The sequence below is a fragment of the Coregonus clupeaformis genome, chromosome 20 (genome assembly GCF_020615455.1).
Source record: "Coregonus clupeaformis isolate EN_2021a chromosome 20, ASM2061545v1, whole genome shotgun sequence".
In the NCBI taxonomy this organism is placed as follows: domain Eukaryota; kingdom Metazoa; phylum Chordata; class Actinopteri; order Salmoniformes; family Salmonidae; genus Coregonus; species Coregonus clupeaformis.
This window is the reverse complement of record NC_059211.1, coordinates 58274824-58292775: the sequence shown is the minus strand read 5'-3', so window position 1 is coordinate 58292775 and position 17952 is coordinate 58274824. Positions and strand designations below refer to the sequence as shown.

Genomic DNA, 17952 nt, shown 5'->3' with positions numbered 1-17952 from the left:
CCAACTGAAATTGTAATAAAAAAAAATCATCGGAAAGCAGTTTTCAGCTGAATAAATACTGCCCTACTCAAATGAGACCATAGCTGAATGTATAGCACCTGTTCATTAATATATTCGGTGTGCTTTCTGTTTAGGATGATCTCCAGGGACCTGGGGGAATTCATAGTAGAGGGTTCTTCGTATATCGGGTATGAATACACACATTCAGAGAACAGGAATTAACTCCATTCAAAAGTTTATTTGATTTCTTACATCAGTAATATTTCCTTATCTTACTTACAGCCAAGAAATGGAAGAAGATCCCTAGAATTTGAGTAAACGTAAGGTATGGGATATTTCGCAACGCCATTATTATTAGTAAACAGTGCTGTAACATTAATGTATATTTACTAGTGTACCCTGAAAGTGTCAGGATAAGAAAAAATACATATCAAACTGTAATCTGACAGAGTGGGGAGGCAGGTTTCCATGAAACTCTTTGGTAAGTATTACTGTGAATATGTAGAGTATCAATATTATCATGAGTAATAAAAATGTATGCATGCATGACTGTTAGTCACTTTGGATAAAATCGTCTGCTAAATGGCATACTGTATATTATTATTATTATTATTATTATTATTATTATTATTATTATTATTATAGTAGTAACCTAATGTGTTTGTGCTTGCATGGCCTTGACCCTTTAAAACAATGTGTTACAGAGTCCCTACTATATGCTGTACAGAGATGACAGAACCAGAGAACTGAACAACCTTCATAGAGTGGTCCAGACCTCCGCCACAACCCCTTAATGACCATTGTATAGTGATGTTGAATGTACACAATGAAATTAAAGAATCCAAATAAAATAGTCTTTGTTGGTCCAAAAGTCTTATTTGTGTTACAATGAGGTATCTTTTGAATTAAAAACATTGTTATATGGTTATTTTTGTGGTGGCATGATTTTGCAGAAAGACAGATACTGCTTATGAAACTTGCACAAAGAGGTCCTGACGCAACTGGAAAATTGTCAGTGAACACGAAAGCGGAGTGTGTGTTTGTGTGTGTGTGAGCTGAAAACTCGTCGTGCCCATAGCCTAATTAGTATGCTCAAAAAAATTACACACACAAATGTTGTCTCTCTCTGAAACATCTATAATGACACAAGATTGAGATCTCACCCAACACTATTGTGCTGCACCACATTCTGTTATGATTGAAATCCACCTTTCTAACAGACTAAAGAGCAGAAAGGCTGCTTATTGTCTCAATGCACTGGACAAAAACTGGTTGAATCAACGTTGTTTCCACGTCATTTCAACCCCAGAAAATAAATGTTATGACATTGAATCAACATGGAAAACTGATTTGATTTGCAAAAAGTAATTGACGTAAGGGCATTTCATATTTTTTTTCACCCACATTTGAACCTAAATCCAATGACAAGGTGACATTTTTTGTTGATTCACATTGAATTGACGTTAGTTGACAACTCAACCAAATGTAAATCAAAACAAGACGTTGTACTGACGTCTGTGCCCAGTGGGAATATACCAATGACTGTAAGACTGGCTGCATAACAAGTGTTCCCAGTTCGGAGTTTTGTACTAAGAGTTTTGAAAATTCACCACATACTTGTGAAAATAGCACCAAAGCAATTGAAGAAAACTGTTGACTAGGCACTACATAATTTTGGCTCAGTAGTTTTCGGTTTTGAGCAGTTTAATTAAGTGATAGTTAAAGCTGCAATATGTAAATTTTTGGGCAACACCAACCAAATTAACATAGTCTAAGAAGCGTTAGATCTGTTCTATGTGCGCTATTTCTATGCTTCCCGTTCTTAAGTTTATTTTTGTAAAACAGCTTCAAACAGCTGAAAATACAATATTATTTTGGTTATGTAAAAGTTATTTCACAGTGGTTTAGATGGTACAATGATTATCTACACTATACTTGCTTGTTTTGTCACATAAACTGAAATTGGACGAACTATTAGAATTTTAGCAACTAGGAAATGGCAGAGCGATTTCTGCATAGTGCATCTTTAATTGTATTGTTAACAAATTACAAGAAAATCATATCTAAAGTAAAGTGAATATTGCATTTTAAAAAACAGATACTTAGATTGAATATGCATTCAAACTGAAAGAGGGATTTGGTGCAGTGAACAAGTGACTTTGTGAATTTGATTGTAGAGTTTTGAAACATGAGCCATTTTGATTATCTGTTTTGATTTTTGTGTTTAGAGTTGTGAAAATGTACCACATATAGTACTTCTGAAAATTGCACTGACGGGATTGAAAAAAACTGTAATTGATACAGATGTGTGTATGTCTTCTGTTTTATCTGGTGCAATATTATGTCCAGCTGGCAGGTATTGTATTTTACCAGCCCTTCTCACCCTTTGACAGAGCATTCTGGCTGGTGACAGAACACATGCTTTCCGGCTTGGATGAGTTCTCACACTCAGAGAGTTGTTTTGGGGGTGGCTTTTCGTTTTCACACCCCCAACTCCCTCAGCCTCCCACTCATGGTCCTGTATGGTTCAGTTGGTAGAGCATTGAAACTTGCAACGCCAGGATTATGGGTTTGATTCCTGGGGCCACCCGTATGTAAAATGTATGCATGCATGAATGTAAGTTGCTTTGAATAAAAGCGTCTGCTAAATGGCATGTATTGTTATATATTACCAACAGCTCAAATTGTTTCAGCTACCAACTATTACATTCCGGTGAAGAACTAAACTGATTCTGATGACTTACTAATTGTATTTACCTTACAGCATTGCAGCATAATTAATGGTTTTGTCACTTAGGAAAATATTTGTGGAGAGTCTGGTCTAGAATATAGAATAAAAATGTATACTTTGTTTTCTGTTACCTAAAAACTATTAATATCAGTGTCTGTCTCTTTTTCCTTTCTGGTTTCTCACCCACTGTGTGAGTATTTATTTGAAAGAAGTATCTGGAAGACAGTGACACATTAGTCCATGAGCAGGCTGCGGTGTGAGAACTCATCCAAGCAGAAAGCATGTATTCTGTCACCAGCCAGAATGCTCTGTCAAAGAGTGAGAAGGGCTGGTAAAATACAATACCTGCCAGCTGGACATAATATTGCACCAGATAAAACAGAAGACGTACACACATCTGTATTTCTATTCATCACTTTAAAAATAACAGTTTTGAAATGTGTACCTTGTATTTGTAACTATTAGATAAAATGGTAGTTAAAATGACTACATGGTGAGCCTATCATTCCTTATCTGATGTATCGTGACAAAAAATTATCATAAAAACTGATTTTGCATAAATGACCCGGGTGAAAGATGTTTGATACCCCAATGAATGCTCAATCAAAGGTTCTGGACATAAGATAAGAGGCATTACAAGTGTTATCAGTTTAGAGTTTTGTACTTAGAGCTTTGAAAATATACCACTTACATCTGAAAAATTTACCAAAAAGATTGAAAAAAAACAACGTTTGTGTTGAAAAAATATTTGATCATGGCACTTTCTAGTGGTTGCAAAAAGAACATCTCAGAAAACATAGTCCTTATCTGTTCAGCACCAAGCCCATCCCAAGGCAATGGTACATTTCCTTTAAGACTGTTGAAAACCTTGACCTTAAAGGGAGATAGGCTGGTCTCTTTCGTTGATCAAACTGATAATATGACAAATCCCTTGTTTTGTGGGGGGATACAAGAAATAGAAGATAGCTGCTCCAAGCCAAGGCGCAGTTCTTCATCTGAACAGTAGATGTCCACATGCTGCAACAAATAAACTTCACCAGCTGCAAATATATGTACTTAAACACAGTTTCTAACATGGATGTAATTTCTATCAGCTAAAGCTGTCCTTGGAAAGCATAGAACTGCAGCAAAATCTTATAGGCTACATCAACTCACTTAGCAGACATTTATCATAGCAATTCTGCCGCTAGTAGCTTCAGATTAATACGGTTCTACAATGAGAGAAACATCAAAATGTTCCCTCATTTAGAAATTGTAGAAAGATTATTCTCATAGTGTTGAAAACCATACAGTATAAAGTGTTTGTTCTCAGCTATTTGGTCAGGTTCTGAGTGTTTGTTTTTTATAAATTCCTCCAGGGAAACAGCACATTTTAGCAGGGGCCACAGAATATCCCAAAGCAGACAGAACTTTGTGTCATGATGGTAGTTAGGTCCAGTAGTCCACTATTATTACCATGTTGGCCTATACAGTAATCTTCCACATCCAGCATGCTGCAACACCTTTAGTAACACAGTAGCCTAAATACAGTTTATTTGTCAGCTTGCAAACCTGCAAACTGACTTTGCACTGAACTATGCCCCAAGAGCTATCATTAATGGAATGTGAGGTCAATAGTAATAAGACAATAAAGACTATAGTTCAAGTACTGTGCCAGATTTCATGTTCTTGCTGTACTTTATACCCTTATCAATTGGATACATTTCAGAGTAGGTTATGATATGGTGATAATTGGCTAAACAAAAAAGTCCAGCATTTTCAAACAACCAGGTGAAGTCAGGTCTGAAGACCCAACATAAATATGAGGTTCTGTAGTAGGCTAATAGTGGCTTACTGGATTTATTATTTCTGTGGATTGTGTGGGTTTACAGATGAGCTGAATAATCCTGATCCATTTCGATTATACAGTATATCTCTCCTTGTTCCCACTCTTATTTGTTCACAAATCTAAGAAACAGATAGTTGAAATAGTGATAGCTCCCACTTAGTCCTAAAATACAGGAGCTTTTCTTAAATTGCTTTCACTTTTAACTGTAGGAACTATTGAGCTATAAAATAACCAAAAATGTGGAAAGCTCGGGCACAACTTTTAAAGGGCGTTCTGTTTGACGTAAATCCTATCGTGAAAGCGCACAATCCAGTGATTGGACACATCAGCTGCCAAACATATATTTTCCCGCGCGCACAATAAAGGTTGATGGACTCGAGAGTTTGACCTAATTGACACCCTGCCAACGCAGTGAGCGGCTCATGAAGGCGGAAGATTTTGAACATTTGTATAAGAGGAATTCAGAGAGCGCGTACGTAGCCAAAAACCTGACCATTCTTAAATATATTCATATGAAACAAACATAGTAGCCAACATGTTGTTTACTGGAATGCAATACTTCAGATAAAGTTTCTTTACACCATCTAATAGCAAAAGAGGGATTGCGTTTGTTGTCATTCTGTTTTATGATACATATATATACACAAATAAAAGCACATTTATATACTGAACAAAAATATAAACGCAAAATGCAACAATTTCAAAGATTTTACTCAGACGGTCCAGCAGGCGAAGAAGCCGGATGTGGAGGTCTGGGCTTGCGTGGTTAAACGCAGTCTGCGGTTGTGACGTTGGTTGGATGTACAGCCAAATTCTCTAAAATGACGTTGGAGGCGGCTTATGGTAGGGAAATGAACATTCAATTCTTTGGCAACAACTCTGGTGGAAATTCCTGCAGTCAGCATGCCAATTATATGCTCCCTCAAAACTTGAGACATCTGTGGGGTTGTGTGACAAAACTGCACATTTTAGAGTGGCCTTTTATTGTCCCCAGCACAAGGTGCACCTGTGTAATGATCATGCTGTTTAATCAGCTTCTTGATATGACACACCTGTCAGGTGGATTGTCTTGGCAAAAGAGAAATGCTCACTAACAGGGATGGAAACAAATTTGTGCACAACATTTTAGAGAAATAAGCTTTTTGTGCTTATGTAAAATTTCTGGAATCTTTTATTTCAGCTCATGAAACCAACACTTTACATGTTGTGTTTATATTTTTGTTCAGTATACATAGTCCTACATGAAGCAAATGTTTGTAGGGTAGGCTATTATGAGAAAAAATTTATTCAATAGCAACAAATTATAGGCTATATGCTGCGTTCAGATGCTTGTCGGAGTTTCCTATTTCCTACCTGTGATATCGGAAATACGACTTCGTTTCATTCTTTGTACTTTTTGGTCGGAACAATTCTTCAACCAATAATAAGACTTTAGCTATCTTGATAAGGTTGACAGGCTAGGTAACGTTGCTTATAATTAACTTAGCTAGCTTGCTTAACATTGACAATATCTGTAGTTATCAAAAATGGATTTGATGTCATCTTTTGTTTGAAAAGGTAAAAGGTCAGTGGTGAAACGTCACAACTCGGCAACAACATTTTCTCCGAGTTTCCCGACTTCTAAGCTAATTCCGACTTGAAGGGTCTTTCAAGTGAAACTTCCCAGTTGGAACTAGGAACTTCCAATTACTCGGATAGCATGTAAACGCAGCAATAAACCCGCTATAGATACACAACAACTATAATACAATTAAAGAAAATATGACAAGAAGATTCAAAAGAATAGTACTTTACAATATTGCATGGAAGAAACAAAAATGAGTTTGGCTGTGTGGTGGTCATCCTTTTAGTTTACAGATGATGAACCACTAATATAAACAATGAAACATAAATCATTGAATATATGAATTATATAAAACATCTGGTTTTGTATTTAATATGCCTATAAAATATTAAATTAGCTATTTATCCATGTTGACTTTAAAGTTAATAATTACGTAGGTAGGCCTACACACAAAACACTTTTTTGAAGTGCCTCCAAAATGTAGGCTGCTTCTTTCAAAAATATAATAATTCTACAACAAAAATATTATGGTTATGGTTGTTGTGCTAGGCTATAGGCTTTGTGTTATTATCAAAGCGAAACATAATTCATTCAAACGTCTTACAATATTTGTAAGATATTGATGAGTTTATTGTGCCAAATTGAATACTCAGTAATAATGCGCATGCGCGTCAAGAGACCGCGGTAGGCCCTGCTGTTTTTCCAACTCCAGTTCAACCCAGCGCAGAAAAACAAGGAGCAGGAAAATCCCGATGAACAGACAAGGTGAGAATTATATTTTTACCGACAAAATCCACAATAATTTGGAAACGCGTCTGTCATAGTGCAGATGCAGTCATATTGAAGAGGAATAAATGGAGCTGTTTTTTTTTTTTTTTGCTATGTTTGCTTGATTCAGAAGGCCTGGTGACCCACATTCATAATCTAAGCTACAAATACCGGGGAGTGAGCAGCAGAACGCCGCAGATGTTTTTGATGTTTAAATATGCCCCGGGTTTCGAATGTTAACCATCTTTAATATTGTTGATATATCTGTCGCATAATGTGTTAACTTTGTTTCTATATTTAACCTGGTTGCTCGCAGTGACCCTGTTTTGGAGTGATGAAACGCGCAGTTGGTTTCGGGTGCGCGTTTGGAATGACAGCACAGTTGCGTCTGTTTCACTGTAATTTCTAGCGATGTTCATTTTGGGGTTGAACGCTGCGGTTGTGCAGCGAAGTGGACAGTAGCTGTGGATGTGATTGCACAGTAAAAATGTAACAATCGGAAGCTTTCTCAGGGATTTGGGCTCTACCGTGTGAAACAAATCCAAGTTACCCAGAACATTTTCACCCAGGTTCCGCGGACGCAACCTGTAAACGTAGCGAACCGGTTGATCCAGTGAGAAATACAAATCAATATTATGCAGAGGAAATCCGTTGGCTATAGCGGGGATGAACATTTAGCATGAGCTTGAATGGGTTTGTCAGTGATCAGATATGCTGCCAATGGGCATAATAGAAACTGTAATCAAGAATTAGCTACAGTTGCAATTCGAAACTCGGATTTTGCCTCATAGAATGAGGGAGAACATCGTGCGCCAGTAAACTAAATAGCTGCAGTCTTGAACATTTGCGAAAAATGCACATTAAATGTAGGCTATGGGTAAAAAAATGCAGACCACAGATAGTTGTATGCAGATACAGTGGCTCTTGTAAACAACATTTGAGCAGGTATACTGAACGCAAACATAAACGCAACATTAAACAATGTCAAAGATTTTACTGAGTTACAGTTCATATAAGGAAATCAGTCAATTGAAATAAATTCATCAGGCCCTAATCTATGGATTTCACATGACTGGGCAAGGGTGCGTATGATAAAAAAAATACATGTATGCACTCACTAACTGTAAGTCGCTCTGGATAAGAGCGTCTGCTAAATGAGTAAAATGTAAGATGGGTGCAGCCATGGGTGGGCCTTGGAGGGCATAGGCCCACCCACTGGGGAGCCAGGCCCAGCCAATCAGAATGAGTTTCTCCCCACAAAATGGCTTTATGACAGACATAAATACTCCTCAGTTTATGGTAGAGAAATGAACATTCAATTCTCTGGTGGACATTCCTGCAGTCAGCATGCCAATTGCAAGCTCCCTCAAAACTTGAGACATCTGTGGCATTGTGTTGTGTGACAAAACTGCACATTTTAAAGTGGCCTTTTATTGTCCCCAGCACAAGGTACACTTGTGTAATGATCATGCTGTTTAATCAGCTTCTTGATATGCCACACCTGTCAGGTGGATGGATTATCTTGGTTAAGGAGAAATGTTCACTGACAGGGATGTAAACAAATTTGTGGAACATTTGAGAGAAATAAGCTTTTTGTTGCGTATGGAACATTTCTGGGATTTTTTAAATTTCAGCTCATGAAACCAACACTTTACGTGTTGATTTTATATTTTTGTTCAGTGTATATGGCTTTTGACTCGGCTACAATGTATTCCACTGGTAGAAGTCTAAATGGCAATAGGCTACTCAACTAGAACTATCTGACCATCATCAATGTATTATTTTACTACCTTGATGTAGGCTACACATTTTTAGTTTAATGCATGGAATGCCTGATAATTGCAATTTGGGTGCACTGGTTCCTGTGATGCTCAGTAGGGTTGGACAGCCTTGAAAACATACCAATATGTTTCTTTATCAGCTGTAAAACAAGCAGTAGGGCAATTCCACGGTAGTTAACAGTGACACGAGACTGATTTTTCACTTTAAAATGTATGTCAAACAAAAAACAATGATTGCGAAGTTAAACAAACCATACAACTCTATGCACAAGGACTACTTTGAACAATTTCCACTGAAAATGTTTACAAAAACACATTTATTTGAACAGTGCAGATGCACATTTTAGTAACAGAGTGATGTGCTGTTCGTGTGGTCATTATGTTACCAAACTTTGCAACAGCACTCTGTTACCGTGGAATTTCCCAGTATCATCTAACAATGGCCAATGTTTGTCTAGTCCAGGATGGATATGTCATCTGTTATTGATAAGTTTCCCTCTGACTTATGCCGATCCAATATCTGCACTGACAGACGCAGCGTGTAACCAATGCTGAAGCATCTATTTAACCATGGAAATGGAATAAGAAGTTGTTGAGTGGCTCTATGGTGGAACAAGTTGTTCAGGGCAGGCCATGGTTAGTAATTCCTATTCTGTAATGGAATAAAGATAACGCACACTCAGGATCAATGCACACATTTCATTTAATTAGGCTAAGCTTTCAGTTGCAAGACCTTCATCAGAGCATACACATTCTTATCATTCTTAATTGTTATCCACCCTGAGCTGTATCTGTTTAGTTGACAGTACTAGAGATACCTAGTTTGCCCTGCATCTTGTGATCTCTTTAGTGCTGTGTCTGTGTGACCTCAGTGTTGTTGTTTGTGTTTAGGAATTCGTGGAGAAGTTGTCATTGAGCACTGCACACAGCATGGCCTTTATGGCCCTTGGCAGCTCCCTTCCCTCAAACCGTCATCGGGTGCCACGTCACATCACTCACAATATTGGGCAGGAAGCCATAACCTGCTGCACAGTAGCCTGTTGTCTGAATTCTAGAAACTGCACAGTGACTTTTGGTTTGACCGAGACCAAGTTAGGTGTGTCAGTCGCTCCCCAAATAGTACACAGTTTATTGCTTAGCCTAAACCTTGTATTCTTAGAAATTGCACAGTAAGGAAATACGTTTATTAGGAGATGTGCATTTTGACACCTAGACTCCGGCATACAATATTGTCTGCCCTCAGATGGAGTGACGTATGGTGTTGTTCATTTGATGCCTTGATAAAGTCCTATTGATTTGAAGGTGGCGTGAATTAGGTGGCTAGTTGATTGCCAGTCTTTTGCTTTTACAGAAAAACAACACAACAGCCTAGGGATCTCTAAGCTGAACCTGACAGCTGATTCACTGCAGCAGGGCATGGCAGAACAGATCGTGTGCCCACCGACTACAGTTACATTACAGCCTGATAGTACTATGTCCTTAGGGCTTTTGATCTTAGAGCATGTTGTTAGTTCTTCACTGCAAAAGACCTTTGACCGTCTTGAAATCAATCGCAATTGCAGTGTAAAAAAAACAACATCCAAACCTTTGTGAAATGTGTACATAATAATCAACTAGGGGCTGTGGAGTTCGGGAATTGATCCATGATGTGGGGGTGTGATGACTTCTCTGTTGGAAAGAATGAATGAGGAAACACACAAACAGAACGTCCTTTTTAAAGGTGGCAGAGTGAGGAGACATAGAAACAGGCACGTATGAGTACGGCTGTAAGCCCACATCCCTTGTGTAGCTACTCTGAATTTACCCTCATTTTCATTCTGATCTTCCAGTAGAATGGAGGCTAATATCCAAATCCAGCTCGTGCCACTAGGCCTACTCCACACTGCTGTCCCCTTTTTAGGTATTGAGGTGGTCTTTTCCAGTAATGTACAGTAATGTATCTAGGTCTAAGTGTCATTTTAGTGTAGGACACCCCCTCTCATTTCAGGATGTATGTCAACCGTTTGACGCAAACTGACCACTCTGTGTCGTGATGTTCAGGCAGAGATGGACGCAGATGGCTTTTTCTTCTAGCATAAGCTTGTCTGTGGTCTCTGGCATTTGTACACTAATGTGGTGCTGCCTGAAATTACAGCCTTTGTTATAGCAAAGCTTTTGTCACTGACAACAATATGTCACGTCTTTGACCATCGTCTGAAATAGCAAGCCATTAGCCAATTTTTTTGTTTTGTATTTATGTAATGGGCATCTTATTGGAAAGGATAAATTGGCCTTTTGTTTTAACTCACAACACATTATATAGCATTGACCTCATCTTCGAATTGTCAGGTTTAATGTCTTCGTCTCTTGTGTATTCCTTGTATATTGCTAGAGGTTTGAGAGTAGGTAAACACTAGTATAGCACTACCTAGGTCAGACATTTGCTAGTGAAGGACTGAGATAAATGTCAGTGGTGATTCAGACCAGACGGTGGATATTCTGTGTAGATCGTGATCTCCACTTAAGTGGTGCCGTCCAGTAGTAATGGAGGTCAGACTGGCTCTGTCTTTGGGCAAAGAGGATGGAAACAGGGATTAGTTTGCTTTCATCAGAATGTAGCCTAATATCCTTGATTTATTATAGCACTAGAATTGAGAGAATATCCTTCAATTTAACCCCCGTCCCCGTCCCCGTCCCTCTGTCTGTACAGTGGGGAGAACAAGTATTTGATACACTGCCGATTTTGCAGGTTTTCCTACTTACAAAGCATGTAGAGGTCTGTAATTTTTATCATAGGTACACTTCAACTGTTTGAGACGGAAAATCACATTGTATGATTTTTAAGTAATTAATTTGCATTCTATTGCATGACATAAGTATTTGATCACCTACCAACCAGGAAGAATTCCGGCTCTCACAGACCTGTTAGTTTTTCTTTAAGAAGCCCTCCTGTTCTCCACTCATTACCTGTATTAACTGCACCTGTTTGAACTCGTTACCTGTATAAAAGACACCTGTCCACACACTCAATCAAACAGACTCCAACCTCTCCACAATGGCCAAGACCAGAGAGCTGTGTAAGGACATCAGGGATAAAATTGTAGACCTGCACAAGGCTGGGATGGGCTACAGGACAATAGGCAAGCAGCTTGGTGAGAAGGCAACAACTGTTGGCGCAATTATTAGAAAATGGAAGAAGTTCAAGATGACGGTCAATCACCCTCGGTCTGGGGCTCCTTGCAAGATCTCACCTCATGGGGCATCAATGATCATGAGGAAGGTGAGGGATCAGCCCAGAACTACACGGCAGGACCTGGTCAATGACCTGAAGAGAGCTGGGACCACAGTCTCAAAGAAAACCATTAGTAACACACTACGCCGTCATGGATTAAAATCCTGCAGTGCACGCAAGGTCCCCCCTGCTCAAGCCAGTGCATGTCCAGGCCCGTCTGAAGTTTGCCAATGACCATCTGGATGATCCAGAGGAGGAATGGGAGAAGGTCATGTGGTCTGATGAGACAAAAATAGAGCTTTTTGGTCTAAACTCCACTCGCCGTGTTTGGAGGAAGAAGAAGGATGAGTACAACCCCAAGAACACCATCCCAACCGTGAAGCATGGAGGTGGAAACATCATTCTTTGGGGATGCTTTTCTGCAAAGGGGACAGGACAACTGCACCGTATTGAGGGGAGGATGGATGGGGCCATGTATTGCGAGATCTTGGCCAACAACCTCCTTCCCTCAGTAAGAGCATTGAAGATGGGTCGTGGTTGGCTCTTCCAGCATGACAACGACCCGAAACACACAGCCAGGGCAACTAAGGAGTGGCTCCGTAAGAAGCATCTCAAGGTCCTGGAGTGGCCGAGCCAGTCTCCAGACCTGAACCCAATAGAACATCTTTGGAGGGAGCTGAAAGTCCGTATTGCCCAGCGACAGCCCCGAAACCTGAAGGATCTGGAGAAGGTCTGTATGGAGGAGTGGGCCAAAATCCCTGCTGCAGTGTGTGCAAACCTGGTCAAGACCTACAGGAAACGTATGATCTCTGTAATTGCAAACAAAGGTTTATGTACCAAAATATTAAGTTCTGCTTTTCTGATGTATCAAATACTTATGTCATGCAATAAAATGCAAATTCATTACTTAAAAATCATACAATGTGATTTTCTGGATTTTTGTTTTAGATTCTGTCTCTCACAGTTGAAGTGTACCTATGATCAAAATTACAGACCTCTACATGCTTTGTAAGTAGGAAAATCTGCAAAATCAGCAGTGTATCAAATACTTGTTCTCCCCACTGTATGTGCCTGACTTTCTCTCTCCCTCTCTCGTTAGGTTCAAGACACGACACACACATATCTTTACACAGAGGTTTACTTTCATGTGGTTCTAGGAGCAGATGGAAGCTTGTGTTAACATCTGTGGTACCGAACTCCCCATCCCAGCTGACTGACACAGTGCCGAGCCTTGGTTGTAAATAAGTTTAGGAGGTGTGTGATTGTGTGTGTTTCTGACTGGTGTGTGACTACTGTGGGAGCTTCAGAATGACCCAGATGTTTTACTTGTGATTAATCTCTAATCAAAACCTCTGGGAGTAGCAGAGCAGGCAGGGCGACTCTCTGGGCTGACGGTTCTAGAACAGAACCTTCAGCACTGCGCTGCTCTCACATGGCACCACCTTGTCCTCTGAAAACATACACAGTCCACCACAGCCAACCCCAATGAAACCCAAATCAACACCCTAACACCATCCTTGGTCCAACAGTTTATTGGATTAATATAAACCAAAACTGCGGACTTAAGAGCAAGAAAGAATGTGATGGGTGTTTTGAGGCTGTTTTCCCAAATAGTGGGTTGTATTAGGCTAGTTGCCTGTTCACTCTGGGTCTCTGCTCAAGACTGCGTTCTGGCACGATACGTTGTTTGTTTCGTTGGCTGGTCACAAGGACATTTGAGAAGTTTCAGGTGGGTCACGTCACAAGAATGTTAGGTAACGACTGTTTCATATTCCTACTATGTAGACTGGCCCAGACCACAGGACTTGATAAAATTTGAGTATGATTCTCATTGGTTTTTCTATTTTCCATGTGGATATTTTGAACAAAGCAGTGTGCTGAGACCACAGGCTGCAGTGGGTTGGTTGCCTTACAGGACATCTCTTAAAGTGAAGGAAGTAAGGAGATGAGGAAAAAGGCTGCATGGATTTTGAGGAATGTACTGTACAGTCTGTATGCAAGGATTCCATTTAGACTGGCACCATTGGTGTGACGGTCTAGTAAGTTAATGTGGTCTGAAGAATTTCTGTATAAATGCTGTGATGAATTGAGGTTATGTGTATATGTAATTTAGATTTGATGATCTAGCTATGTGGCTGCCTATTGGGGGATGAGTCTTGAATTTGGGTTTCTCAAAGCGGGTCTTTGGGTTTGCCCAAGTAAAGTAAAGTCATTGGTAAAATGTGTCCAGTTAATAAGTCAAAATGGTGTCATGTAAGTGTTTTGGGATCATGGCCTGATTTTAAAAATAAATATGTACCTGACTATCTTGGGATAAAATATCTATTGAATATGGTTTCTGATGTTGGTGTGATTGTCTACTGTAGTACTTGTTTTCATTTGTGTTGTTGGTGTATTGATTTGTCTGCTATGATGTAGGCTAGTCTTGCTTAGAAAGCTCTGGACTTACTGAGGGCTCCTTGATGACTTTGCCAGAGCAGTCTGTCTGTATCTTGCATCTCCAGAGAGCCCACTCTTCCTCATTCAGCAGTCTGTAACTGTGGGAATTTCCCCTATAGCCAGTGATCTCACTGTCTGGGCTACAGCAGTCCGTCAACCACTGAACTGATGTCTCCCTCCACCCTCCCTCCATCCAGCCCCAGGACTGAGTTTGATGATATGAACATTAGACCTAATGGTGTTGATCTCAGCAGGAATACATTGTTGCTGGGCTGTAGTTGGTCATCTGTAGGGGAAATTCAAACCTTTTGGGATGTATGTGACAAACAGATTTCTTTGCAGAAAACCCTGCAACAAGTATTGGGATTAAAGGCTTAAAACTGAAGAAAATTGTTGCTTTAATAAATTGACATCCCTGATCATCATCACCATTGGCTGTGATGCTAGCCTATATGCTGCTGTGCGCTCCAGTGTTTTATGATGATTTAGATTAGAAGTTTAATAGACATATGCAGGCAGTGTTTGGCTGAGCGTACCACCATCTGTAGCGCCTAGCGTTCCGCAACTGTGGAGTTGCCGTACCAGGCTGTGATGCAGCCCGACAGTATGCTCTCGATGGTGCTCCTGTAGAGCACGGAGGGCCCTCGGAGACAGTCTATATTTCTTCAGCATCCTGAGGTTGAAGAGTCTCTGTCGTGCCTTCTTCACCATGGTGTCCGTGTGGTTTGACCATCTCAGCTCCTCGGAGATGTGTACGCCGAGGAACTTAACGTTTTTGACCGTCTCCACCACGGCCCCGTTGATTAGGATGGGGGCGTGCCCAGGTATACAGGGAGTACAGGAGGGGACTGAGGTTGCACCCTTGTGGGGCCCCTGTGTTGAGAATCAGTGTCGTGGAGGTAATGTTGCCGTATGTGTGTGCAGTAGGTGAGGTGTTTCTTGACTCTGTTGTCTTATGAGTCATGCTAGTGTAGCAGGTGACTATGGAATCGGAAATGTTTTTGTTAGTCTGTTTGACCCCAGCCAATAAAGACAACCTTTGGACCAGGCGTGTCTGCACAACTTGTTCACATGCAGAGGAAAACGCTCATGTAGGCCAACACTCATGACACATATGGGGGTAGGTGGTGACCAGGGGACAGTTGGCCAGTTGGCATGGGATCTTTTAATTTCCTCCTCCCCTGTGCTGGCAGTGCTCATCCCCCTCTTTCTCTCTTTTTTTGAACCCCACTGACCCAGTTGGCTGCAGTGTGGGGTCCTTGGCATGGTTCAGGCCCCTGTGGGACAGTGGCGTGGCCCCTGCCAGCCTCTCCCTTCTCCCGCTGCCAGTGGAAACTGATGCTCTACTCTCAGACATTCCTGTCTGTGGGCTGTGGGACACAAATGCAAACAAAGACTCCTTTTGTGCTGCCAGGGCTGCAGATGCATGTTTGTGGGTGGAACACAGCTGGCTGCCCAGTTCTGGGGGCTTCAGCAACCCATTGGTGGAGAGACTGGGCAGGGCACTGGGCAGCAGCATGGATAGAGGAATAGCTCCAGACCTAGGCTTTAGCCTAAGCCCAGCTACAGTACGGGTCAATGACCAACAGAAGAATCATCAAGCCTGCTGCTGTTTGTCAGTAACGCCACTTACCAAGAAATCCACTGTATTCTCCCTTTTCTTGGAAATGTCAGCCTACTAATTAGAAACCATTAACCACAGTGTGCACTGTAGCAGGCACACCCTCTCTTATTGTCTGAATGTGATTTAACAGGGAGAGGTGCAGCCTCCTATCTGATAGCGGGAGAGAAAGAGAAGGTGTATATGCAAAGTGTGTGTAAATGTGTATTTGGTTGCAGATGAAATCAAATGTTATTTGCCACATGCGCCGAATACAACAGGTGTAGACATTACAGTGAAATGCTTACTTAGAAGCTCTTTACCAACAATGCAGTTTTTAAGAAAAAAATTAAAGTGTTAAGTAAAAAATAGATAAGTAAAAACAAAACAAAAATATTTATTAAAGAGCAGCAGTAAAATAAAATAACAGTAGGGAGGCTATATACTGGGGGTACCGGTACAGTGTCAATGTGCGGGGGCACCGGTTAGTCTAGATAATTGAGGTAATATGTACATGTGGGTAGAGTTAAAGTGCATAAATAATAAACAGAGTAGCAGCAGCATAAAAGAGGGGGTTGGGGTGGGGGGGGGGGGCAATGCAAATAGTCCGGGTAGCCATGATTAGCTGTTCAGGAGACTTATGGCTTGGGGGTAGAAGCTGTTTAGAAGCCTTTTGGACCTAGACTTGGCGCTCCGGTACCGCTTGCCGTGCGGTAGCAGAGAGAACAGTCTATGACTAGGGTGGCTGGAGTCTTTGATAATTTTTAGGGCCTTCCTCTGACACCGCCTGGTATAGAGGTCCTGGATGTCAGGAAATTCCCAGCAGTGAATGTGTTGATGCTCGTTGGTGGTTTCTGACTGCATTAGATTAATGAGGGATTCTCTGCCACAATGGCTGCGTTTACACGGTCCTCTGTAGCTCAATTGGTAGAGCATGGCGCTTGTAACGCCAGGGTAGTGGGTTCGATCCCTGGGACCACCCATACGTAAAAATGTATGCACACATGACTGTAAGTTGCTTTGGATAAAAGCGTCTGCTAAATGGTGATTTATTATTATTATTACACAGGCAGCCCAATTCTGATATTTTTCCACTAATTGGTCTTTTGACCAATCACATCAGATCAGAGCTGATCTGATTGGTCAAAAGACCAATTAGTGAAAGGAATATCAGAATTGGGCTGCCTGTGTCAATGCAACCTTAGAGCAGAACCTCTCCTCCAGCTTATTGTCTGAAGGTTTTAAATGTTGGCGATGCGAGCCAATGTACCCGTTTCTATGGCTATGGAGGACTCATTTTCCCCATCCCTACTGTAAGCTCCCTACTGCTGCTTTTCAGACGGTAACACTCGGGCTATCCTACCCACTCACTAATAGATGGTCCACAAATCCTCCTTGGTTTCAGGTGTCAGGATATGTCAGGAATGGTACATACAGGCTTAGGCTCAGCTTAGAGAGGACCTATTCTGTATGCCAAGGTCCATATGATCCAGATCAGATTTTTTTGTTTAATCTAGGTATGTTTTTTGTTCTGTTCTCCTTACCTCTCTTTTCTGTTTTCATTCTTTGTTCTGCTCTGTTTACCCTGCTATGTTCATTTTAACCCTGTTGTATTTTAAAATGCTGCTAGACCAGAATAGCACTTTCCTGAATGGAATGAGTTTCTGCTGTGTAATGGCAGGGGGGTGGGCATGCTTGGTGATTGACTCTCTCTCTCTCATTTATATATATATTAAACACAGGGAGTTTCTACTGTATAACATAGAAAGCACACGTATGGGGAAAGTCTCTTCTCTATAGCATCACGGAACACTCAAACAGTAATGGATGTTATAGACTGCTAGCGAGCAGCGTCCAGTGATGGAGGTAGGTCCTCTCTCTGCGGTAGGTAGACCATCATAGGGCAGCCTCAGCCAGATATAAAGGGATTCTCTCTCTGCTATATTATAGAATAGGGGAAGCTCACTCCGTGATGGAGGGAGTCTCAACTGTAGAGGAATTCAGCTGGGCTATTTTTACCCTGCATGGCG

General features: G+C 40.9%; 1 protein-coding gene across 4 annotated transcripts in view; it reads left to right on the top strand.

Annotated features, from left to right (window-relative positions):
• Positions 1 to 6800: 6800 nt before the first annotated feature.
• The window catches only part of LOC121533952 (circadian locomoter output cycles protein kaput-like), a 39278-nt gene continuing 28126 nt past the window's right edge, over positions 6801 to 17952 (top strand). For all 4 annotated transcript variants that reach the window (XM_041840345.2, XM_041840342.2, XM_041840344.2 and 1 more), the window contains exon 1: positions 6801 to 6888. The gene's annotated coding sequence lies outside the window, so the exon portion shown is untranslated. The remainder of the gene's footprint in view (positions 6889 to 17952) is intronic.